Source organism: Mustelus asterias, unplaced genomic scaffold, assembly GCF_964213995.1.
Source record: "Mustelus asterias unplaced genomic scaffold, sMusAst1.hap1.1 HAP1_SCAFFOLD_35, whole genome shotgun sequence".
In the NCBI taxonomy this organism is placed as follows: Eukaryota; Metazoa; Chordata; class Chondrichthyes; order Carcharhiniformes; family Triakidae; genus Mustelus; species Mustelus asterias.
In genome coordinates this window covers 999,159-1,024,867 of record NW_027590117.1, presented here as the reverse complement: position 1 = coordinate 1,024,867, position 25,709 = coordinate 999,159, and the positions used below count along the sequence as shown (strand labels likewise).

Genomic DNA, 25,709 nt, shown 5'->3' with positions numbered 1-25,709 from the left:
AGCGCCTTAGACCGCTCGGCCAGCCTGACTACATTGGAGCTTGCGGAAAAACTCTGCACAAATCGATTTGAATCATATCTTGATTGTTATTACATTTAAAACTCGATGTGTATTTTTCCATTTGTCAATCCCAGCCAGAGGCCCATATCTGAGTCCCATCCTTCTCCAAGCCGCCGGGGGGCGGGGGGGGGAGGGGGGTGAGCAGTTTCTCATTGCTGCGTTGTTCTGTTTGCCCAAATCAACAAAGACCCAATTCCCGCCCTACCTGTTCCTGACATGAAGGTGTTTAGAGTGTCAGACCTGAGCAACATGAAATATCCAATTGTAGAGTTACATCCTGGCGACAGGAATATCTCTCCACAGTTGCTTTCGGAACTGCTGAACATTTCCAGCATTTCCTCTTTCTGATTTTGTGCCTTCATTACAGGAGTTCATTGGCACTCATTTTAGGTCAAACCAAATAAACAAACTCAGATTAAGTCGGGACAAAGTAAAAGGGGCAGCTCCCCAAAAAGGAGGGGGAACAGCCCGAACAGAAATCAAAATACAAAGGAAACTTAAAAACATCAAATTAAAATGTGATTATTAGGGTCAATAACGCACCCCAACCCCTGCGCTGCCCAGCGGGTGCGGAAGGCGTCAACCGTGACTGTGGACACCGCATGCTCCCTCTCCAGGGACACCCGGCCGCGAACGTAGCCGCGGTAGAGGGGCAGATAGTCAGGATGGACGGCCCCCTCGATCGCCCGCTGCCTGGACAGGTAAATGGCGCGTTTCGCCAGGCCCAGGAGCAGGTTCACGAGGAGGTCGCCATCCCGACCCTCCCCTCTCCGCACCGGGTGTCCATAGATCAGGAGCATGGGACTGAAGTGCAAACAAAACATCAATAAAAGGTTCTTTAGGAAAACATAAAGGGAGTGCAGCCTAAGACACACAACATAGACATGGTCCACGGACTCCATAAGGCCACAGAAAGGGCAGTCTTCGGAGCCCGTGAACCAGTGAATCCTACGGTTGTGCGGCACTGCTGCATGCATCACCCTCCAGCCCAGGTCCCCGACGTAATTGGGGGAGATCCCTCCGGAGAGGGACCTCCAGCGGGGACCTCCGCCGCCCGGCGGCAACAAGGCCCGCCAAGGTGTATCCGGGCGAGAGGCGAGGAGGCGGTAGTGGAAGGTGTGCAGCAGCAGCCCGCACAGGAAACGCCTCCGCGCAGTAGAAAAAGGCACGGAGGACATTTCCGCGAGGCGGCTCAGGCTGTGGGGCACCTCACCCAGGGAGGGGGGTTGAGGTTTTGGGCCAATGTGGAATTCCGTCCGAACAGGGGAACGCTTGGGTGGGACCCCACCGCACGCCTGCGCCGCCTCGAGTTTGCGTGCAGTTTCGGGGCCGAGCACAACCGGACGGTCGTCCCCGTGCACTCAGCCAGCACGCGGGGACTCATCCAGCCCGCCCCTCCGCCATCGAGCACGTCCCCGATTCTGGTCACCCCGGCGTCCTCTCCGCCAGCCACCTGAAGTCATACGGCTGGAGGAGTGGATTCCTGAGCAGCGGCTCTCGCATGAGGGCCGCTACCCCTGACGGGGGAGAGCTGCGTCGCGAGGTGACCTTGTTCCAGACAGTGAGGAGGTCCTGGTAAAAGACGGGCAACTCCTGCAGGGCGGTCGAAGCACGCCCCAGTTCGATATGCAGGAGCTGCACGTCATAATTGAGGCCGTGCCAGTGGCGGAAGAAATACGTTGCCATGGCACACCATTGTGGAGGGGGCTCAACGTAAAGGTACCTCTGCAGGGCCTGGAGGCGCTATCTGAGTGCGGAGGCACACCAGACCTTGTCCGCCCTCCTCAAGCGGGAAGCAAAATGCGATACATTTCCAAGTCAGGATGGAGTGGACCTTGCAGGTCGTCGTTGTTTCTCTGCATCTGCTGCCCATGTGCAGCCAGGTGAGAGATGCTTTGGGTTCAGAAAGTGCCTCGCGACGGAAAAATCACTGTCAACAGTGGGATTTGAACAGACCTCCCCAGAGGGGACTGCAACCTAAACGCCGCACCTTAGACCGCTCGGCCATCCTGACTACATTGGAGCTTGTGGAAAAACTCTGCACAAACCGATTTGAATTACATCTTGATTGTTATTACATTTAAAACTCGATGTGTATTTTTCCATTTGTCAATCCCAGCCAGAGGCCCATATCTGAGTCCCATCCTTCTCCAAGCCGCGGGGGGGGGGGGGGGGGGGGGGCGGGGGGGGGGGAGCAGTTTCTCATTGCTGCGTTGTTCTGTTTGCCCAAATCAACAAAGGCCCTATTCCCGCCCTACCTGTTCCTTACGTGAAGGTGTTTAGAGTGTCAGATCTGAGCAACATGAAATATTCAATTGTAGAGTTACACCCTGGCGACAGGAATATCTCTCCACAGTTGCTTTCGGAGCTGCTGAACATTTCCAGCATTTCTTCTTTCTGATTTTGTGCCTTTATTACAGGAGTTCATTTGCTGACAACCCAAAACTTGTCTCTTGGACGCAGCTCCAGATACAGCTTTTCTGTGATCTTCTCACAGACAAGTTCACTCTTCACTTTCCTACTCACATGCTTTAAAATCATCTGTTTAACACTCAGCACCCTGCGGCATTGCCTTCAAACATTACCACACCTCCCATCCGCCCATCAGGGTCACAAGGGGACAAGTATTTTTTAATAAGAATTCATCGGTGCAAAGGGATCACAGTGTTTGTGAGGGAATATAGGGGATTAATCCATACTCACAAGCAGAATGAAAACGAGTTAATCTCCCTCACACGCGCACACTTACATAAACACTCACACATCCACTGCCACGGCAGATGGTGAAATTCGACATCAATAAAAGTGTCTGGAATTAATTACCTTGAATCGATTGTCGTAGAAAAAAAACAACTGATAAACTGATGTTCTTTCGGGAACGAATTCTTACCTGGTCTGGCCTGTATGTGACTCCCGACCAACAGCAAAGGTGGCCTAACAAGCCACTCAGTTGGAGGGAAATTTGGAGGCGATGAATTGGTGGTATTATCGCTGGAATATTGATCCCGAAACTCAACTGATTTCAGTGGGGATCCGTGCTCAAATCCCAGCACGGCAGCTGGTGGCATTTGAATTCAATGCAATATATCTGCAATCAAGAATCTATTTATGCTTTCATGCATTGTCGATTATCGGGATAACCATTTGGCTCACCAATGCCCTTCAGGGAACGAAATCTGCCGTTCTTGCCCAGTCTGGCCTACATGTGACTCCAGAGCCACAGCAATGTGGTTGACTCTCAACTGCACTCGGGCAACTGTGATTGGGCAATAAATGCTGGCCAGCCAGTGACGCCCAAGCCCCATGAATGAACACACAAAAAAAATGTTGGCCCAGTCAGCGACGCTGAAAAAAATATATCGGAGATTCAAAATGAGGAGATGCATCAACTCCTTTCCAATCCCAGAGCTTGCAAATACAGAATGAATTCCAACTAATTTACAGCTCCGGGAGCTGACGGTCAGACCAAATCGCTTGTGCACGCACAATTCCACAGACAGAATGAGAAAGATCCCAACCCCCACACAGCAGCAGATAATGAAAAACGCAGCTTAACTATGACCCTGATGTGGCGATGCCGGCATTGGACAGGGGTGGGCATATTGAGAAGTCTACCAACACCGGGTTAAAGTCCAACAATTTTATTTGGAATCATGAGCTGTCGGAGCGCTGCTCCTTCAACTGGTGAGTTGACTCAATAAATTCTAAATAAACCTGTTGGACTTAGCCTGGTGTTGTGAGACTTCCAACTGAAGATGACCCAGATATAAAGGTAAAGTCAGCTTAGTCCCGAATGACCATCCGCTGTTCCCCCTCTGAACAGGGAGAGCTTACTGGTGAAGATTTAGTTTAATGATTATCACAACTCAGGCGAGGGGCAAGGCTAAGAAGAGCAAATGAGCTATCCAGTAGTACATCTGCATTTTTTTCACTGTAATTTTGTATTCACTTCTTGCTTTCAGTTAGAAAGCCAATGATACTTTAGGCTTTATTAACGGCTCTTAAACACTGTCCTGTCACCTTCAACGATTTATGCACACGTCCACAATATTCCCGTTGTTCCTGCATCCTCTTTTGGAATTATACCCTTTATTTTATATTGCCTCTTTGTGCTCTTCCCAACAAAATGAATCACTTTATTCTTCATCTGCCACATGTCATCCCATTCCACGAACCTTTCTGTGTCCTTTCGGAGGTCCACTGGAAATTCTGTAGCACCTTTCACAACCACAGGACGTCCCAAAATATTTCATTGATAATAAAGTATTTATTGAAATGTAATCACTGTCCAATTGCTTAACTTTTGAACTTTCTGTACCACGACGTCAGAAATTCCTCTATGGGGATGGGGAGTTACATTAGCGAACCGCCAATCCATTGGACTCTTCCAGAGTCGATTCAAAACAGGAAATGATCACCAATGCATCCAGAATTTCTATGGCCACGTCTTTAAGTACTCTGGGATGCAAAGCATCAGGCCCTGGGGATTTATCGTGTTTTAATCCGAGTGGTTCCTACAATACAATTTCCTGACTAATAAGGATTTTCTTCAGTTCCTTCATCATGCTTTTGAAGGCAGAGATGTACTACAAGATGCTCCGAAAACCAAGTTCTCTCTTGAAGCTTCAAAACACTCTAAAATAAAGTCACCAAAAGGTTTAGAGAGTTTGGCGAAGATAGGGATCACGATGAGTATACGTGTTGTAGGAAGGGACTAAAGAAGGAAATTAGGAGAGCCAGAAGGGGTCACGAGAAGACCTTGGCAAGGAGAATTAAGGAAAACCCGAAGGCGTTCTCTAAATATGTGAAGAGTAAAAGGATGAGACGTGAAGGAATAGGCCCTATAAAAGGTGAAGGCGGGAAAATCAGTACGGAACCAGTAGAAATGGCAGAGGTGCTGAATGAGTATTTTGCCTCGGTTTTCACAGAGGAGAAGGACATGGGTGGATGTACTGTGGGCTTGCGGTGGACTGAAAAGATTGAGTATGTGGACTTTAACAAATCGGTTGTGCTGGAATCTTTACATGGCATCAGGATAGATAAGTTGCCGGGTCCGGATGGGATGTACCCCAGGTTACTGTGGGAGACACGGGAAGAGATTGCAGAGCCTCTGGCGATGATCGTTGCGTCGTCGATGGAGACGGGAGAGGTGCCAGAGGATTGGAGGATTGCGGATGTGGTTCCTATTTTCAAGAAGGGGCATAGGGATAGTCCAGGAAATTACCGACCGGTAAGTCTAACCTCAGTGGTTGGTAACCTGATGGAGAACATCCTGAGGGACAAGATTTATGAGCATTTAGAGAGGTTTAGTATGCTCAAGAATACTCAGCATGGCTTTGTCAAAGGCCTTTTGGAGGTGTCTTACGAGCCTAGTGGCATTCTTCGAAAATGTGACTAAACACATTGACGAAGGGAAAGCGGTAGATGTGGTTTATATGGATTTTAGCAAGGCGTTCGATAGGGTCCCCCATGCAAGGCTTCTAGAAAAGGTGAGAGGGCATGGGATCCAAGCTGCTGCTGCCCTGTGGATCCAGAACTGGCTTGCCCAAAGGAGGCAGAGAGTGGGTATAGATGGGTCTTTTTCTAAATGGAGGTCGGTCACCAGTGGTGTGCCCCAGGGATCTGTTCTGGGACCCTTGCTGTTAGTCATTTTCATAAATGACCTGGATGAGGAAGTGGAGGGATGGGTTGGTAAGTTTGCCGACGACACGAAGGTTGGTGGGATCGTGGATAGTCTAGAGGGATGTCAGAAGTTACAGAGGGACATAGATAGGATGCAATACTGGGCGGAGAAGTGGCAGATGGTCTTCAACCCAGATAAATGCGTAGTGGTCCATTTTGGCAGGTCAAATGGATGAAAGAGTACAAGATAGAGGGAAAGACTCTTAGTACGGTAGAGGATCAGAAGGACCTTGGGGTCCGGGTCCATAGGACTCTAAAATCGGCCCCGCAGGTGGAGGAGGTGGTTAAGAAGGCGTATGGTGTGCTGGCCTTTATCAATCGAGGGATTGAGTTTAGGAGTCCGGTGATAATGATGCAGCTATTTAAGACCCTCGTCAGACCCCACTTGGAGTACTGTGCTCAGTTCTGGTCGCCTCATTACAGGAAGGATCTGGAAAAAATTGAAAGGGTGCAGGGGTGACTTACAAGGATGTTGCCTGGATTGAGTGGCATGCCTTATGAGGAAAGGCTGAGGGAGCTCGCTCTTTTCTCCTTGGAGAGACGTCGGGTGAGAGGAGACCTAATAGAGGTATATAAGATGTTGAGAGGCATAGGTCGGGTGGACTCTCAGAGGCTTTATCCCAGGGTGGAAACAGTTACTACGAGAGGACACAGGTTTAAGGTGCTGGGGTGTAGGTACAGGGGAAATGTTAGGGGGAAGTTTTTCACAGAGAGGGTGGTGGGTGAGTGGAATCGGCTGCCGTCAATGGTGGTGGAGGCAAACTCAATAGGGTCTTTTGAGAGACTCCTGGATGAGTACATGGAGCTTAATAGGATGGAGGGTTATAGGTAGGCCTAAATGGTAGGGATATGGTTCCGCACAACTTGTGGGGCCGAAGGGCCTGTTTTATGCTGTAGTTTTCTATGTTTCTATGTTTCAAATATGTTTGTGGGTGCTAATTGTTTGTAACGTATAATTTTATACTTTTAAGAGGAACGTTGCATATTTGGGACTAAAACAATGAAAATTAGTAATTCCAGTTGTTTACATTCTTCTTTAAATATTGTTCAATTGTTCATAGTTAAGTTGCTTCATTTGTTACAGTTGGTTTTAAACTGTGATTTAAACGAACATCTTGCTGCAAAAGGTATCTAATTTGTCAGTGGAATTACTTTCTTATCCAGTCCCCTAACTATTAAACACCAGCTTCTAAACCCACGATCGTGTCCATCTAGAAGAACAAGAGGAGCAGATGCTTGGGAACACCTCCACCCAAATGTTGCCCTCCAAGTCACTCACCATCCTGATTTGGAAGCATATCACCGTCCTTCACTGTCACTAGTTCAATGTCCAGGAATTCCCTCCCGAACAACACTATGTGTATGTCTACACCCCCGGGACTGCAGAGACTCAAACGCACCACCACATTCTCAAGTACAGCTATGGATTTTCAAGAAATGAAACCTGTCCTGCGGCGCCCAAATACTGTTAAAAAAATAAAACGACTTAAAGGGAGGCCATTCAGCCCTATCTGTCTCTGCTAGCTCTCAGCGGGCCCCTTGTCTCACTGCCTTGTCGGTTAACTGTTAGCCTGCATATTTTCCTTTCGAATAACAATCAAATTCAAGTGAACCTGCCATGACCCTCTCTCAGGCAGCATTTCCTTGATGCTGCTGCTGCTTGTTTTGAAAATTAGCTCCAATATCTGCCCTCTGGGTCTCGATCCTACGAACAATGAGAACAAATTTCTATCAATCTTCAGACCAGACCCATGAGGATTTGAATGTTTTTCCCAATTCTCCTCTGAACTTTCCCTTCTCCGAGTAGAGAAGTTGCAGCGTATCCAAACATTCTCAGTAACTAAAGTTCTTCATCAATTGAACTATTCTGGTGAAACATTTCTGCTACCTTCTGAAGTCTTTTATATTGTTTTTTAAATTTGCTCTCCAGAAAATGGAAGCAATATCCACTTGAAACCGAATTCAATTTAAATGCAGGCTTAACATAGTTTCTGTATTTTTGTACTCTGTGCCCCATTAATAAAAAGCAGGGCATCGTCTGATTTATTATAATCACTCTCCTCACCATCCTGTGTACAGTTCTGGTCACCCTATTACAGAAAGGATATTATTAAAATAGAAAGAGTGCAGGAAAGATTTACGAGAATACTACCAGGACTTGATGGTTTGACTTACAAGGAGAGGCTGGATACACTGTGATTTTTTTCTCTCGAGCTCAGGGGTGATCTCATTGATGTCTACAAAATCATGAGGGGCATTGATTAGTGATAGAGTAAATACCTTTTCCCAAAGGTAGGGGAGTCTAAAACTAGAGGACATATGTTTCAGGTGAGTGCGGCGGGGCGCGGGAGGGGGGGGGGCGGGGACGGTAGATACAAAAGGGTGCAACGGGGCAATTTTTCCACACAGAGGGTGGTGCGTGTCTGGAAAAGGCTGCCGGAGGTAGTCATAGAGGCGGGGACAATTTTGTCTTTTGGACAGTTACATGAGTAAGATGGCTATCGAGGGATATGGGCCAAACGCAGGCAATTGGGACTAGCTTAGTCGTTAAAAAAGGGCGGCATGGACAAGTTGAGTCGAAGGGCCTGTTTCCATGCTGTTAACCTCTATGCCAATCACTGTCAGTTTGGGGGATGTATGTACTTATTTCCCTCTTTAGAATTGTACCATGTATTTTATGTTTTGAATCTGGGTTCTTCCTTCAAAACAGATCAATTCACATTTTGATACATTTAATTTAATCTGCTGTATTAAAAATTCCCATGCTTTTGGAAGTTTATGTAAACCGCATGAACAGCATTACCCTTATCAACACTCTCGGTTACCACTTCAAAATACTCAAGATAGTTAGTTGAAAACATTGTTACCTTACTAAATCCGAAATTGGAAAGTTATTTCCAATTTCTTCGCAATTACAGATCATTTCCTTCAGTATCCTTCGATGCATGTCACCCGGTCCTGGTGTCTAATCAAATACGGACAGCCTCTCCAAGTCTCCTCTTCACTGAGTTAATTGCCTCTAGAGTGGAATGCCGAACAGTATCACAAAGATTCACTTCCTGCTCAGTGAAACGCCTGGAGCAGAGTTAAAATATAATCAATTCAAAACCAAACTGTGACCCCCAGCTTTGTCAGACTGCAATTTCTTTCTGACTAAAATACAATTGAACACACGATGCAAGAATCCCTGACGCGATAAGCAATGGAAAGCCCTGATTGATTTATTGGGATAAGTTTACAGTCTGGTTACGTGGATGAACATTCTTGAAAACGTTTCATTTTCTCCATGTGCAGCATTGAGAAAATTGTCGCGAGGTGTTGCAGGATTTCAAACCTGATCTCGAGATGTGTGAATCCCGCCATTTGAAACGCAACGTATTTTGTTCAAATAAACAACCAGCAGTTGGGACCAAAACTGGCAACAAGTGAGGGCTCGTCCGGGATTTGAACCCGGGACCTCTCGCATGATCAGACAACGAAATCCCCGAAGCGAGAATCATACCACTAGACCAACGAGCCGCTGGCAAGTAGGCTGCTCAGCCAATACACTTCTGCTCACTAGCTGTCTTCACAGACTATGTCATAACCATGGAAAATTGAAGAAAAACACAGCAGACTCACGGGGAAATGTGATCCTTTTTGTCTTAGACCCTGAAAATGAACCAGATGTTCAATGTTGGGATTGTAGTGTCTCTCAGCGAAAGAAATTCCCATCGCGTCAGTTCAAAGATTGTTATGAAGAACCGACATGAGCAAAGTGTGGAAGACCACAGCTACGTGTGTTCAAATACAGGGAAGCTATTTATTAAAAGTTCCGTAGATTAATGATGAGAGTGAGTTTTAAACTCAACCGTGTAGACCATCGCTAAAACCGCTCGGCCGTCTCCTCAGTCACCCAGGAGCTTGGAAAAACGCCTCCATCCATTTGATTTTCGATCCATGAATATTTGGGGAAGAAGGTCACCCTCACCATCGCTCCTGGATGCCCAGCCAGATGGAATATGTTGGAAATGTAGTTGCTGCAAAACAGAGGAAATTTCCATCCCAGCAGGTCACCTTCTGTGACTCATTCCCTCACACTACAGTATAAATAACTCCCACATTTTATGCCTTTTAGCTCTGATAAAGGGTCAGCTGGACTCGAAACGTCACCTCTTTTCTCTCCTTACAAATGCTACCAGATCCGGGAGATTTTCCAGCATTTTGTCCATTGTTCATTAACATTTCTGATTTTACAATTTCGTTGCGACAAGATGGTTGATAAGCTTAAGGAGACAATCAAAATATGTTTGCAGTGCGCATTAATGTAGTGGCTGGCTCACTGGCCAGTGGGCATGATTCATGCCTTAGGGCATTACAATGCGCTAGGTGTCGGGTTCAAACCATAGAAATCATCATAGAAACCCTACAGTGTAGAAGGAGGCCATTCGGCCCATCGAGTCTGCACCGACCGCAATCCCACCCAGACCCTACCCCCACATATTTACCCACTAATCCACGCATCTCAGGGGCAATTTTTAACCTGGCCAATCAACCTAACCCGCACATCTTTGGAAGGAAACCGGAGGTAACCCACGCAGACACGAGGAGAATGTGCAAACTCCACACAGACAGTGACCCGAGCCGGTAATCGAACCCGGGACCCTGGAGCTGTGAAGCAGCAGTGCTAACCACTGTGCTACCGTGCCGCCCCTAAAATCCTGCATGATCCCAGGTGCAATTTTAAAAAAGAGGTTCTTCGCAATGGAGATGGCGACAATAAACAAATGTTGGGGCAGAGCTCATCTACCGAGAAATCATTGCAGAGAATACGTCTCGAGAAGGAACCATACAGTCTGACAGAGTTGGCAATCCCACGGTTTTGTTTAATTTTTTCCATATTTTGGTATTACTCTGGTTCTCCCACTAAACCGTGAGTGTTGGTGCGTTTCAGCAATCCAGTTCAGGGGAAATTAACAATTAGGATACATACACAAGAACATTGGAAACAGGAACAGAAGTAGGCCATTCGGCCCCACGAGCCTGCTCCGCCATTCAATAAGATCATGGCTGATCTGTTTGTGGTTCAAGTTCCACATTCCCATCTACCTCCGATAACCTTTAATTCTGTTGCCTAACAAGAATCTATCCATCTCTGCCTTAGTAAGTATTTAGTACCCTGCCTCCACGGCCTTCTGAGTCAGAGAGTTCCAAAGTCGCACAACGCTCCGAGAGAACAGAATTCTCCTCATCTCAGCCCGAAAAGCGGAAGATCAGTTTTCTTTAAGCGTCTGTTGTTCTGGATTCACCCACAAGGTGTACCTTGTGAAGGTCATTCAAGATCTGATGTCCATCTAGCAAGTTACCTCACATTCACCCAGTTTGCGTTACCTTTCAGCCGAGTAAATCTCGTCTGCACTGCACTGTCAATTATCAAACTAGTAAATCTTTTCTGGACCGTTTCTAACGCAATTACATCCTTCATTGAATATGGAGACCAAAATTTCGGACAATGGTCAAGATACTTCACAAATGACATGTACAGCTGAAACATAACATTCGTTTCTTTCATTAACTTTCTTTATTACTTGCTGTACCTGCATACTAATTATTTCCGCCTCATGCACGAGAACACCGAGATCCCTCTGCAATTTCGAATTCCACAGCCGTTCTATATTTGAGTAATAATCTGATGTTGTACTCCTTCTGCCAAAATAAATAACTTCACATTATATTCCAGTTGCCAGGTTTCTATCGATGTACAGAACTTGTCTATAACTAGCTGCATGCTCCTTCTGTCCTCTTCACAACTTACTTTCCCAGATGTATTGTGTCTCCTGCAAATTCTGCTCCTATGCTTTCATGCTGTGGACTGGGATAGCTGAGCTTCTATTGAAAGACAACTCCCAGACACAAAGGTCTGAATGATCTTTTCCTGTGCTGTTCTATGTGTATGGGTGCAGGAGTCATTCTGTGTCACTTGGTGTGTGGTGCAGGATTTGAGTGTGGAATTGATTGTCTATCTGTCAGTCACTGTGGGTGTGTATGAGTGAATGATTCATTCTGTATCACTCTGTCTTTTGTTCACAATGTGAGTGGGGAGTTATTAGTTATCTCCCAGTCTCTGAGGTACTTTGTAAATCTGGAGTAATTCAATAAATAACATACCGAAATGAAATTGGGTCAATTAGTTCTATTTGATAAACTGCTCGACACACCCCTCCGTCCAGACTATTTCATGTAACGTTATCTGTTTGTCTCTGAAATCCATTCTCCCTCCAACACTTTTCCAGATTTCCATTAATTACAGCTGCGCTCATCGTCTCCAATGTTCCAGACGATAGCAAATGGCAAATGCTGCCGATTCAATGATAATTTAATAGTGATTTTTAGAGTGGATTTATTGATTAAAGTACGAGGTCTGTCCTATCCCATCCCATTATTAATTCTTCATCTTGACCTGTTCCTGCAATATCGAAACTTGATGTGAACATCTTCCCTCTGTTGAAGTTCTGGTTTCGGCCACTAGATGCCAGCACACTCGGGTAGAACGAAGCTCACGTATGAGAGAGGGACAAACACACAACACATGTTCATGTTCTGTTGGCGATGGGAAGTTTTAGCAACACTAATATTGAACGTGGCTTTTAATGACATTTACTTTGTAACAAACATTTGTTGTCGTTGTCTGTCCATCTATTCGAGGATAGCATCCACTCAGGTCCGTAAGTTTCTCCTATGGAATGTGAGTGAACGGGGCGATTCTCGGCTCACAGATCTTTGGACACATGGGACAGGATGTCCCGCGAGGTCGTGGGATCGGGAGCGCAGAATTAGCTTCCTGTTACTTTCTTCTGTGCCGCCATTCTGCCTCATCATTAAATCTTGTGACTCAAAGCGTGCTGCAGCTTGGGCGACAGATTTTGGCCATTTTGAACGATGACTGACAAACTGCTCCCAGTCATCAGCATGAATGAATCGCTTCAACCTGGAGGACGTCGGGGAAGCATTGCTGGTGGAATTCCTCTCGTACACTCAGGATTCTCTGATACACTGGAGCAGTTACCTCATTGTGCTAAAACCACCAACTGTCAATGACATGTATGAGAGAGTGAGATACATTCTTATCTGCCCTTCTCTGGCCCATTTTATCGAAATGAAATTTTTCAAAATCTTTCACTAATGTAAAGCCCAGAATCAGGCCACCCCTCAGCCTTGTTATTACAAGAAAAGAAAGATGCAAACAGTCAAAACTTTACCAGGCCTTTCCTTTGTTCTTAATGATTCTTCTTTTTATGGGCTGTGGATTTCACCTGCAGGACCAACATTTGTTGCCCTTCCCGAATTGCCCTTCAACTGAGAGTGGCTTGCTCGCCCATTTCAGAGGGCAGGTAAGAGTCACCCACATTGCTCTGTGTCTGGAGACACATGTGCCCAGACCAGGTAAGGAGGGCAGACTGACTTATCTAAAGTGCACTGGCGAACCAAATGAGGTTTTATAACAGTCGACGGTGGTTTCAAGGCGGCCATTACTGAGGCCAGTTTTTCAATTCCAGATTGATCAAATCAGTGAATTTAAATTTGACCAGCTGCCATGGTGGGATTCACTCTGTGTCCGCAAAAATTAGTGCGGGCCTCTGGATTACCAGCGCAGTGACATTGCCTTTCATCCCTGTAAACAAAAACAGTTCATTCAGTTCATTATTAAACCTCTTCCTGAGGAGAATAGATTCCCCATCCCACAGAATCCTATTAAACATATTGCTGCAAAGCCTGTTGCTCCATTCGGGAGCATCAACAATTTATTAAGATTACACAGATGAGATTGATTTCTTAGGAGCTCAATAAATTAATGATATGAGAAAATTGTATGAACCAAACAACAAGGAAATACTTCCTGAAAAGGCGCCCTGCAATGTTTGCAAGAAAATGCATAACTTACAGCTGATGAGTAACATGGTGGTTTTCCGGATCTTTTCTGTATAAAGCGACCGCCACAGGACTCTAACGTACAATCTTCTGATATCATCATCATCATGATCACCGAAGTCAGACGCCTTGTCCATTCGGCCACGCGATCAGCACATGCATTAATGCAGCGGGCGTTAGCGCCATGTGAATAACTACCATGGTTATATTCATTGTCAGTTCTATTTTTGGATGTTCCGCTGATTTCCAGATACCAGAAACTTGAAGGGAAAACTCCAGCTTCTCTAACCTGCGGAAAACTAAAGTCCACTTCTAACATTCTTGGGTGCTGTCTGTGTGGAGTTTGAAATCAAAAGAGAAAATGCTGGAAAATCTCAGCAGGCCTGGCAGCATCTGTAAGGAGAGAAGGAGCTGACGTTTCGAATCCAGATGACACTTTGCATGGAGTTTGTACGTTCTCCCCGTTTCTGCCTGGGTTTCCTTCAGGTGTTCCGGTTTCCTCCCAGTTTCAACAATGTGCAGATGAGGTGGATTGGCCAGACTATATTGACCCTTAGTGTCAGGGGGATTAGCAGGGTAATTACGTTGTGGTTACAGGGTTGGGGAGGGATTTTCTGTGAGAGAGCCGGCGCAGAATCACTGGGCAGAATGGCCTCCTACCGCACTGTAGGGATCCTCTGCCTCCTACACAGCCTGCCTTAAACATTCAACACCTATTCCCGAATCTCCATGCTCGCAGTTAATAGAACCATAGAAAACCATAGAAAATTACAGCTCAGAAACAGGCCTTTTGGCCCTTCTTGTCTGTGCCGAACCATTTTATGCCTAGTCCCACTGACCTGCACTTGGACCATATCCCTCCACACCCCTCTCATCCATGAACCCGTCCAAGTTTTTCTTAAATGTTAAAAGCATTTACCACTTTATCCGGCAGCTCATTCCACACTCCCACCACTCTCTGCGTGAAGAAGCCCCCCCCCCCCCTAATATTCCCTTTAAACTTTTCTCCATTCACCCTTAACCCATGCCCTCTGGTTTTTTTCTCCCCTCGCCTCAGCGGAAAAAGCCTGCTTGCATTCACTCTATCGAGACCCATCAAAATCTTATACACCTCTATCAAATCTCCCCTCAATCTTAGAACCATAGAACCATAGAAAATTACAGCTCAGAAACAGGCCTTTTGGCCCTTCTTGTCTGTGCCGAACCATTTTATGCCGAGTCCCACTGACCTGCACTTGGACCATATCCCTCCACACCCCTCTCATCCATGAACCCGTCCAAGTTTTTCTTAAAATAGAACCATAGAAAAATAAAGCGACCGCGACAGGACTCGAACCTGCAATCTTCTGATATCATCGTCATGATGACCACCGAAGTCAGACGCCTTATCCATTAGGCCACGCGGCCAACACGCTCCAGGGAATAAAGTCCCAACCTATTCAATCTCTCTCTGTAACTCAGCTTCTCAAGTCCCGGCAACATCCTTGTGAACCTTCTCTGCACTCTTTCAATCTTATTTACATCCTTCCTGTAACTAGGTGACCAAAACTGTACACAATATTCCAAATTCGGCCTCACCAATGCCTTATATAACCTTACCATAACACTCCAACTTTTATACTCGATACTCCGATTTATAAAGGCCAATGTACCAAAGGCACTCTTTACGACCCTATCCACCTGTGACGTCACTTTTAGGGAATTCTGTCCCTGTATTCCCAGATCCCTCTGTTCAACTGCACTCTTCAGAGTCCTACCATTTACCCTGTACGTTCTTCTTTGGTTTGTCCTTCCAAAGTGCAATATCTCAGAATTGTCTGCGTTAAATTCCATTTGCCATTTTTCAGCCCATTTTTCTAGTTGGTCCAAATCCCTCTGCAAGCTTTGAAAACCTTCCTCACTGTCCACTACACCTCCAATCTTTGTATCATCAGCAAACTTGCTGATCCAATTGACCACATTATCATCCAGATCATTGATATAGATGACAAACAACAATGGACCCAACACCGATCCCTGCGGCACACCACTAGTCACAGGCCTCCACTCAGAGAAGCAATCCTCCACAACCACTCTCTGGCTTCTTCCATTGAGCCAGCGTCTTATCCAATTTACTACCTCCCCATGTATACCCAGCGACTGAACCTTCCTAACTAACCTCCCATGAGGGACCTTGTCAAAGGCCTTGCTGAAATCCAGGTAGACAACATCCACCGACTTCCCTTCATCCACTTTCCTGGTAACCTCCTCGAAAAACTCTAATAGATTGGTCAAACATGACCTACCACGCACAAAGCCATGTTGACTCTCCCTAATAAGTCCCTGTCTATCCAAATATTTGTAGATCCTATCCCGTATCACACCATCCAATAACTTGCCCACCACCGACGTCAAACTTACTGGCCGATAATTTCCCGGATTTCTTTTGGAACCTTTTTTAAACAACGGAACAACATGAGCCACCCTCCAATCATCCAGCACCTCCCCCGTGAATACTGACATTTTAAATATGTCTGCCAGGGCCCCTGCAAGTTCAACACTAGCTTCCCTCAAGGTCCGTGGGAATACCCTGTCCGGTCCTGGGGATTTATCCACTCTGATTTGCCTCAAGACAGCGAGCACCTCCTCCCCTTTAATCTGTAAAGGTTCCATGGCCTCCCTACCAGTTTGCCCTATTTCCGTAGACTCCATGCCCGTTTCCTCAGTAAATACGGATGCAAAAAAACCATTTAGTATCTCCCCCATCTCTTTTCGTTCCATACACAGTTTACCACTCTGGTCTTCAAGAGGACCAATTTTATCCCTCACTATCCTTTTGCTTCTAACATACCTATAGAAGCTCTTTGGATTTTCCTTCACTCTGTCTGCCAAAGCAACCTCATGTCTTCTTTTCGCCCTCCTGATTTCCCTCTTAAGTAGCTGCTTGCATTTTTTATACTCCTCGAGCATCTGATCTGTTCCTTGCTGCCTGTACATTTCATACAACTCTCTCTTCCTCTTAATCAGTGTTACAATCTCCCTCGAGAACCAAGGTTCCTTATTCCTATTTACTTTGCCTTTAATCCTGACAGGAACATACAAACTCTGCACTCTCAAAATTTCTCCTTTGAAGGCCTCCCACGTTCCATTTACATCCTTACCAGAGAACAGCCTGTGCCAATCCACACTTCCCAGATCCCTTCTCATTTCATCAAATTTGGCCTTTTTCCAGTTCAGAACTTCAACCCGAGGACCAGATCTATCCTTATCCACGATCAGGTTGAAACTAATGGCATTATGATCACTGGATCCAAAGTGTTCCCTCACACTCACATGCCCTAACTCATTTCCCAATAGGAGATCCAATATCGCATCCTCTCTAGTTGGCCTCTATATACTGATGTAATCAATTCTCCTGAACACATTTTACAAACTCTACCCCGTCTAAACCTTTAACAGTATGCGAGTCCCAATCTATATGTGGAAAATTAAAATCCCCTACTATCACAACTTTGTGTTTCTTGCAGTTGTCAGCTATCTCTCCGCTGATTTGCTCCTCCAATTCTCGCTGACTATTGGGTGGTCTATAATACAAGCCCATTAATGTGGTCATACCTTTCCTGTTTCTCAGCTCCACCCATAGGGCCTCTGTAGACAAGCTCCCTAATCTATCCTGCCTGAGTACCGCTGTAACATTTTCCCTGACCAACAATGCCACCGCCCCCCCCCCCACGCCTTTTATCCCTCTGCCTCTATCCCGCCTGAAACATTGGAACCCTCCTCTGCCTCTATCCCGCCTGAAACATTGGAACCCTAGGGGTTAATGTCGTAACTTCCCCTATGTACCTTAGTTCAATATGTTTTTTACATGTCTCTTACACCACTCAATCTCATATGCTGCAAAGAGAATACACTCCTAATTATCCAACGAAACCTTGTAGCTAAAATCTCTCATCGCTGGATCCAAACCAGTAAATCTCCTTTTCTCCCTCCGAATGACCCTCACACAATTTCTAAAGTGTGGTTACCAGGTCTTGTTGTGATTCTAAAACAGCCGCAGTTGATCCGAGCTTTATAAAGATTGAGCATAGCTTCCCTGCTTTTATATTCAGTGTCCTCATTGATGAAGCCGAAGATCAAATCCACTTCCCGAACGACTCTCCCAAGATCTCCTCTCACGTTCAAAGATCTCTCTGAACCTCAGGTCCCTCTGATCCTGCAATCCTGTGTAGAACTGGACCATTCAGAGTGGCAGGGTGGCACAATGATTGACACAGTGGTTAGCATATTGCCTCACATAATTAGTCCCGGGTTCCATTCCGGCCTCAGTTCACTGTCTGCTTTGAATTTGCATTTTCTCCCCATGTTGCATGGGTTTCCTCCCTGGATTCCCACACACAGTCCAAATATGTGCGGGTTAGGCTGATTGACCATGGATTGAAGGCATAGTGTCAGTGGGATGAGACGGGTAAATGTGTAGGGTTATTTGAATAGGGCCGGGATGGGATTGTAGTCAGTACAGACTCCTTCTGTACTGCAGGAGTTCTATGTTCTGTTGCCTCTTTCCATCCCTTCTATCAGAATGCAGCACTGTTCCTGACTGTGAGATGAATAATGTGTTAATGAATAATGCTCAGAATGCAGCTTCTGTTTCTCCAAACCGGAATTTACAAGGATTTTTGGCACTGATACATTATCTAGCCGAGCAGACTCTGTCTCTGTCTATCCCTCCACCCCCTCTCATCAACTCTATATGAAGGCTGAACATTGTTTAGCGTCTAAATGCACATAATATGTATCTTCATCTGATCAAATAGAATTCAGCTTGTGAACAAGATCATCATTTCAACCAGTTCCGGGGTAACCCAGGCACAGCTCTGATTGGCTGCAACCCCCTGAATCTGGGGAACTGACACGTTGAACATCGCCGGCCTCAGAGGCTTTAACAGTTGCTGAGCTGGGAAACTCCAACTAATCCCCGATAATCCACAGCACAGAGCGAGAGAGGAAAGCCTGCCCTGGGAGCTATCAATCTGAGACACAGTTTGACTTGTCAATGTGCAAATGTGAATATTGTGTCAGAGAGAGTGTGCTAAAGGGGCGGCTGGGTTAGACTAATGTTACTGTGTTTGTGTGTCCGCCCTCAGCGCCGCATTTCGCCGTCCTTCTTGTGTCAAATCGCAAGATTTCCTGGCATAGGATCGCGCTGTTCCCTTGCTCAGGTCTGAAGGGAAAATTTAATGGAAAATATTCGTCGACTGCAAGATTTCAGTTGGCAAACGGAGAATAAGTCAGCGCTGGACTGAGAGAGCGCGATCAATGCAGCAAAGAGACGGGTTGAAATGGAAATTGCTGCCCGGAATTCGGATGGAACTTTCTCAACAGGAAATATTCGGATTTCGGTCACAGAAATGATCAGTCAAAGAATGTGAAGTGTCAAGTTTTAATTGTAATGGGATAGATTGTGAGGAGAGACAAACACAGAGAGGCTGGAGAAGCCGAGAGCTGACAGCAGCTTGTCTCTGCTCCGTCCGCTCTCTGTCTTTAAATTGCTCTGTACCGCCACCACTGGTTTCATTTCGGATCCAGTTCAGGCTCTCACACACATTTTCCACACACTCTCGGATGTCATTGTTTAAAAAGGGCTGCAGGGAAAAGCCTGGGAATTGCAGGCCAGTGAGCCTCACATCTGTGGTGGGTAAGTTGTTGGAAGGTATTTTGAGAGAAAGGATCTACAGGCATTTAGTGACGCAACGACTGATTAGGGACAGTCAGCATGGCTTTGTGAGTGGAAAATCATGTCCCACAAATTTGATTGTGTTTTTTGAAGGGGTAACAAAGGACAGTGAACTTGATGTTGCCTCCATGAACTTTAGCAAGGCCTTGACAAGGTACCACATGATCGGCTGTTGCATCAGGTTCAATCTCACAGAATCCAGGGTCGCTAAATGGATACGAAATTGGCTCAATGACAGAAACCAGAGGGTGCTTGTAAAGAGCTGTTTTCAAACTGGAGACCTGTGGCCAGCGGTGTGCCTCTGGAATCGATGCTGGGTCCGCTGTTATTTATTTATATTAATGATTTGGATGAGAATAGAGGAGGCATGGTTAGTCAGTTTGCAGATTACACCAAGATTGGTGGCATAGTGGAGAGTGAAGAAGGTTATCTGGGATTGCAACGGGATCTTGATCAATTGGGCCAGTGGGCTGACGAATGGTATATAGAGTTTAATTTAGATAAATGCGAAATGATGCATTTTGATAGAATGAACCAGGACAAGACTTCCTCAGTTAATGGTAGGGCGTTGGGGAGAGTTACAGAACAAAGGGATCTCGGGGTACAGGTTCATATCTCCTCGAAACTGGAGTCACAGGTGGACAGATTGGTGAAGACGGCATTCAGCATGCTTGGTTTCTTTGTCAGAACATGGAATACAAGCGTTGGGATGCCTTGTTGAAGTTGTACAAGACCTTGGTAAACCTACACTTGGAATACTGTGTACAGTTCTCGTTACCCTATTATAGAAAATATATCATTAATCTAGAAAGAGTGCAGAAGAATTTTACTAGCATCCTTGTAAATTTTACTAGCATCTTTACTAGCATCTAAGACTATTTCCTCGGGTGGATGGAGCTATTACAAGGGGGCATAACTATAGGGTTCGTGGTGGGAGATATAGGAAGGATATCAGAGGTAGGTTCTTTACGCAGAGAGTGGTTGGGGTGTGGAATGGACTGCCTGCAGTGATAGTGGAGTCAGACACTTTAGGAACGTTTAAGCGGTTATTGGATACGCACATGGAGCACACCAGGATGATAGGGAGTGGGATAGCTTGATCTTGGTTTCAGATAAAGCTCGGCACAACATCGTGGGCCGAAGGGCCTGTTCTGTGCCGTACTGTTCTATGTTCTATCTAACGGGACTTGATGGTTTGAATTATAAGGAAAGGCTGAATAGATTGGGACTTTTTTCTCTGGAGCGTTGAAGGCTGAGGTATGATCTTATAGGGGTCTATAAAGTAATGAGGGGCATAGATTAGCTAGATAGTCAATACATTTTCCCAAAGCTCGGGGAGCCTAAAACTAGAGGGCATAGGTTTAAGTTGAGAGAGGAGAGATACCAAAGGGTCCAGAGGGGCATTTTTTTCATACAGAGGTTGGTGACTGTCTGGAACAAGCTGCCAGAGGTAGTAGTAGAGGCGGGTATAATTTTGTCTTTTAAAAAGCGTTTAGACAGTTACAGGGGCAATATGGACATAGAGGGATATGGGCCAAATGCGGGCAATTGGGACTATCTTAGGTGTTTTAAAGAAAAGGGCGGCATGGACAAGTTGGACCGAAGGGCCTGTTTCCCTGCTGTAAACCTCTATGACTCTATGACCCTGTCATCTTGTCGGCTTGGTGCATATTGTACCAGAAATATATCATGTGCGTAAACAAGACAACAACTGCTTTCTGAACGAGCTGTCCAGCTCGGTTCAATCTGTCAGAAATTATTGGACGTCTTTTAAAGCAACATCGGTTTATTTGCAATATTCTCTAATCTCTGAATATATACCATCAATTTGTCGCTTGTGTATGGAATCCTGGGAAAAGCGAGCACTTAATCCAGACATCTTGAAGTCAATTCTAACATGGAATTTCCACTGATGTCGTATTATTCTCAAGAATCCTCTTTCACTAACGTTCCAATATGACTATTCCTCCCTATTTTTCACGTGCTCCTTCCATTCCCAAACTGTTATCACCAGGAATACCGAACGCCCAGCTTGCTGCAATATGTTTGAATGAACACGATGTGATTTCATCTTAGCAGCATTTTGAAATTCTCATTCATTCAATGTATTCTGGTGAAATGCATTTCTTATGCCATTACGTAAGAATCTTACTCTGACATGAGACCTTGTTTTGCTCTTATGCTGCTCTGTTTCTTTCCTCTCACGTCATGATTTTTCTCATGAAAGTTACAGCACAGAAGCCATTCGGCCCATCTTGTAGATGCCAGCTGAGAACACCCTGGCGCCCATTCCAATACCAACTTCCTGGACCCGGCCCATAGCACAGATCCAGATCTTCATAGAAAAAAACCCATGAAAATCACGATTTATTCTCGTGTGCTGCCCTGGAGAAGTCAATTAAACATTTCAAATGGCTAGCACTGCGGGCAGGTTTCCAACCTGCGCGCGGAATCCCCATTCTGTTTCCAGTCCAACGCCTTAACTGCTCGGCCACCGCAGCGGTTTATCTGAACGAATGATGGAACCACTTCAGAAACGTTCATAGTAACTTCATCAGGCATCTAGATTATGCAGAGCACAGTGTGTGAGCTGAAACCTGTTCGCCTCCCTCTTTTTGGTGTCTTTATCTTTGATTGAGAATTCATTTATTAGTTCAGAGACATTTCGTCTATTTCAATATTTTTTTTCAGTATAACGAAATTGAAGCCGAATTTAACATCCGAAAAAAAAACACATTAAGTCCATTTTAATTCACAACCGGCAAACATTGCTTTCGAACTGTTTGTGCCCACATGCTTTGAAACGCAAGAAGCCGTGGATAAGGTGACAAATGATGAATACAATGGGTGGGAATTGAACCCGGGTCAACTGCTTGGAAAGCAGCAATGCTCACCACTATACCACCATACTGACCAACTGCAACCGCTCCAAATCGATTCACAAAATTTCTGAACAAACAAGCGCAACTAAGCTATGACAATCTCTGAAAGCATTATATTACCATCTCGTCAAGAATCAATTTGCTGTAACTAATTCAATATGAACCGTTTCAATGTCAGCCCTATGCATGGCCAGTTCTCAAACAGGCATTGACTGGTGAGAAGTTTTAATGTTATCAGAGAACAGTCATCAATATTCTCAGGAAAGTGAAACTGCCATCCCGAACTTCATAGAGTACGAACAGTACAGAAGGAGGCCATTCGGCCCATCGATCCTGTGCCAACAACATGCAGGCCCTATCCCAGTAACCCCACGTATTTAACATGCTAATGCTCCTGATACTAAGGGTAATATAACTTGACCATTCCACCTAACCCGGCGCTAATTTTCATGGCGGAACGGCCCATTCTGGAAAGACAAAATCTGCCACTAGTGCCGCAAATGAAATCAAGGCTGCTTTGGAGGTTCTGAAACCACATGTTTTCATAGTGGCAACTCCTACCCAAAGCTGCTGTCCTAATTTGAATCGGTTGTCAGCTCGAGTTTCTCATTTGGATGAAGAATACGGAATGGTGCCGGACTATTCACCCTTCAAACCTGTGGAACTCTGTGTCTTACCTTCACTTGGTCCCTGATCCTCAAAATAAGTGATCAGTTCACCCTCAATCAGTCAAGTCGGAGACAGAGTTTCAAATGTCATAACAATAAAGATGGAATGCAAATCGATTTGTGCAGAGATATTAAACATTGACGTCGCTGGTCAGGATGGCCGAGCGGTCTCAGGTCACAATCTCCGCTGGAGGTGACAGTTCAAATCTCACTCCTGACCTTAATTTTTCATTCGCGAGGCACCATCCAAACCCAAGAAATCTCTCACCTGGCAGCACAAGGGCAACAGACGCAGAGAAACAACGACCCGCTCTAAGTTGCACTCCGAAACCACATCATCTTGACTTGGAAACATATTGCTGTTCCAATGGGTCACAATCCTGGAAATTCCTCCCGAACAGCAGTGCATGTGCTGACACCACATGGACTGCAGTGGCTACAGAATGAATTCATCGCCAATTACTCAAAGATAATTAATTTGGATAATATGTGCTTCCCGGGTCAGCGACACACATATCCCGTTTAAATGAAGTATTTTAAATAAATCACCTCGCGCCACAGAATGGCCTTCAGAGGAGAAAACTGTGTGTATGAATCACACCCTGAACACGGCTACTTTTATAGCAAATGTGGGTGTGAAAACAGTAAATGGAACCAGCTCAAGATAAACCGCTTAACGTTTAGCGGAAGAGTTTCACTGAGTGATGTGTGCAATTCCCTCTGATGTGTTCAATGTCAGAGGAAGGCAGATTTGAAAGGTTTACGGGGAAATCGGTGCAGTCTCAATGGGCCGCTGTAGGATTCAACTATTTTTCTTTCATGAATCTATCCGAGATCCCATAGCATCTGTGGAGAGAGAAACGGTCGTTCCCGTGAAATGTCTGCATTCGGAATGTGAACTGTCTCTATTTTCACAGTTACGTTCCAGATCTGGGCGTATCTCTTTTTTCACAAATACTCCTGAACACATTTTACAAACTCTACCCCATCTAAACCTTTAACAGTATGCGAGTCCCAATCTATATGTGGAAAATTAAAATCCTCTACTATCACAACTTTGTGTTTCTTGCAGTTGTCAGCTATCTCTCCGCTGATTTGCTCCTCCAATTCTCGCTGACTATTGGGTGGTCTATAATACAACTCCATTAACGAGGTCATACTTTTCCTGTTTCTCAGCTCCACCCATAGGGCCTCTGTAGACAAGCTCCCTAATCTATCCTGCCTGAGTACTGCTGTAACATTTTCCCTGACCAACAATGCCACCGCCCCCCCCCCCCACGCCTTTTATCCCTCTGCCACTATCCCGCCTGAAACATTGGAACCCTCGAACATTGAGCTGCCAGTCCTGCCCTTCCTGTAGCCAAGTTTCACTAATGGCTATAATGTCATATTTCCATGTGTCTACCCACGCCTTCAGCTTATCTGCCTTCCCCACAATACTCCTGGCATTGAAATAGGCACACCTCAAAATATTATTTCCACCACACTCAACCATTTGTGATTTTGCTTGAACTAACCTGTCTTTTTACCCCTGCTCCACTATCTGCTCTGGCACTCTGGTTCCCATCCCCCTGCAAATCTAGTTTAAACGCTCCCCAATAACACTAGCAAATCTCCCTGCACGTATATTGGTCCCCTTGTAGTTTAGGTGTAACCCGTCTCTCTTGTACAGGTCCCACCTGCCCCAGAAGATGTCCCAATGATCCAAGAATTGGAAATCCTGCCCCCTGCACCAGTTCCTCAGCCAAGTTACAGCACAGAAGCCATTCGGCCCATATTGTCGATGCCAGCAGAGTTCCCGGTCTTTATAGAAAGAGCCCACAGTAAATTACAATTCAATATTACGGGCTGCCCTGGAGAAGCGAATTACACATTTCCAATCTCGCTCATTGCGCAGAGTTTGAACCTTCGCGAGGAAACGATGGTTTTGAGTGCAACGCCTTAACCACTCGGCCATCGCAGCTGCTTATCTCTCAAAATGATGTAATCACCTCAGCAATGTTCACGTTAACTTCATCAAGCATCAGGATTGTGCAGTGAACAGTGTGTGAGCTGACATGTGTTCCTCTATTTTTACTTGGTGTCCTTATGTTTGACTGAGAATTCATTTATTAGATTATTCTTCTATTTCAATATTGTTTTCAGGATAAAGAAATTGAAACCGAATTCTCCGTCCGAAATAAATAAAATTAGAACGGGAAGCGTATTTAGAGGCAATTGCCGCGTTCGAGTTTGATTTGGTCCACATGCCTTGAAACACAAAATAAAGTCATAACTACATTATCAATGCGATGGCCGGGAATCGAACCCGGGTCAACTGTTTAAAAGGCAGCTATGCTCACCACTATACCACCATCGCTCGCTATGTTTGAGCGACCCTTATTTACATTTGTTATAATTACGGAACTGCCTTAGTTGCCGATTTCCTCAGACACCTGGTGGTCCTGACGCACATTTTGTAAACTGAAATTGTTCACTCTTGTTTTTTGGACAGTTTAAGCCTACATTTTAACATTGTACCTGCCTGAGAACTCATTGAATAATTTTGAGGCCTGTTCTTTCAGTTAAAAAAAGTCTCCAATCAAAGCAAATTTAGATTCCAAGTCTAACGCCTGAACCACCCTGCCATCGAAGCTGTTTATTGGCCAGTCGATGCAACGACCTCAGTAACGTTCATGTTGACTTGGTCTGGATTATTGAGATCACAGTCAGGGACGTCAACTGTGTTCGGTTTCCTTTACTTTATATAGTTGTCTCTGACTGAGAACTCATTCATTAACACAGAGACTTCTT

General features: G+C 45.4%; 1 protein-coding gene and 3 non-coding genes across 4 annotated transcripts in view; all 4 read right to left on the bottom strand.

Annotated features, from left to right (window-relative positions):
* The window catches only part of LOC144482317 (uncharacterized), a 474,174-nt gene that overhangs the window by 164,666 nt on the left and 283,799 nt on the right, over positions 1 to 25,709 (bottom strand). The gene's annotated exons all lie outside the window — the stretch shown is intronic.
* trnap-cgg (transfer RNA proline (anticodon CGG)) lies at positions 9,172 to 9,261 on the bottom strand. The gene is given in 2 exon segments: positions 9,172 to 9,207; positions 9,226 to 9,261. It is a non-coding gene; the product is annotated as a tRNA-Pro (tRNA).
* Positions 14,966 to 15,057, bottom strand: trnar-ucg (transfer RNA arginine (anticodon UCG)). Its single transcript is given in 2 exon segments — positions 14,966 to 15,001; positions 15,021 to 15,057. It is a non-coding gene; the product is annotated as a tRNA-Arg (tRNA).
* On the bottom strand, positions 25,204 to 25,275 carry trnak-uuu (transfer RNA lysine (anticodon UUU)). Its single transcript has one exon. It is a non-coding gene; the product is annotated as a tRNA-Lys (tRNA).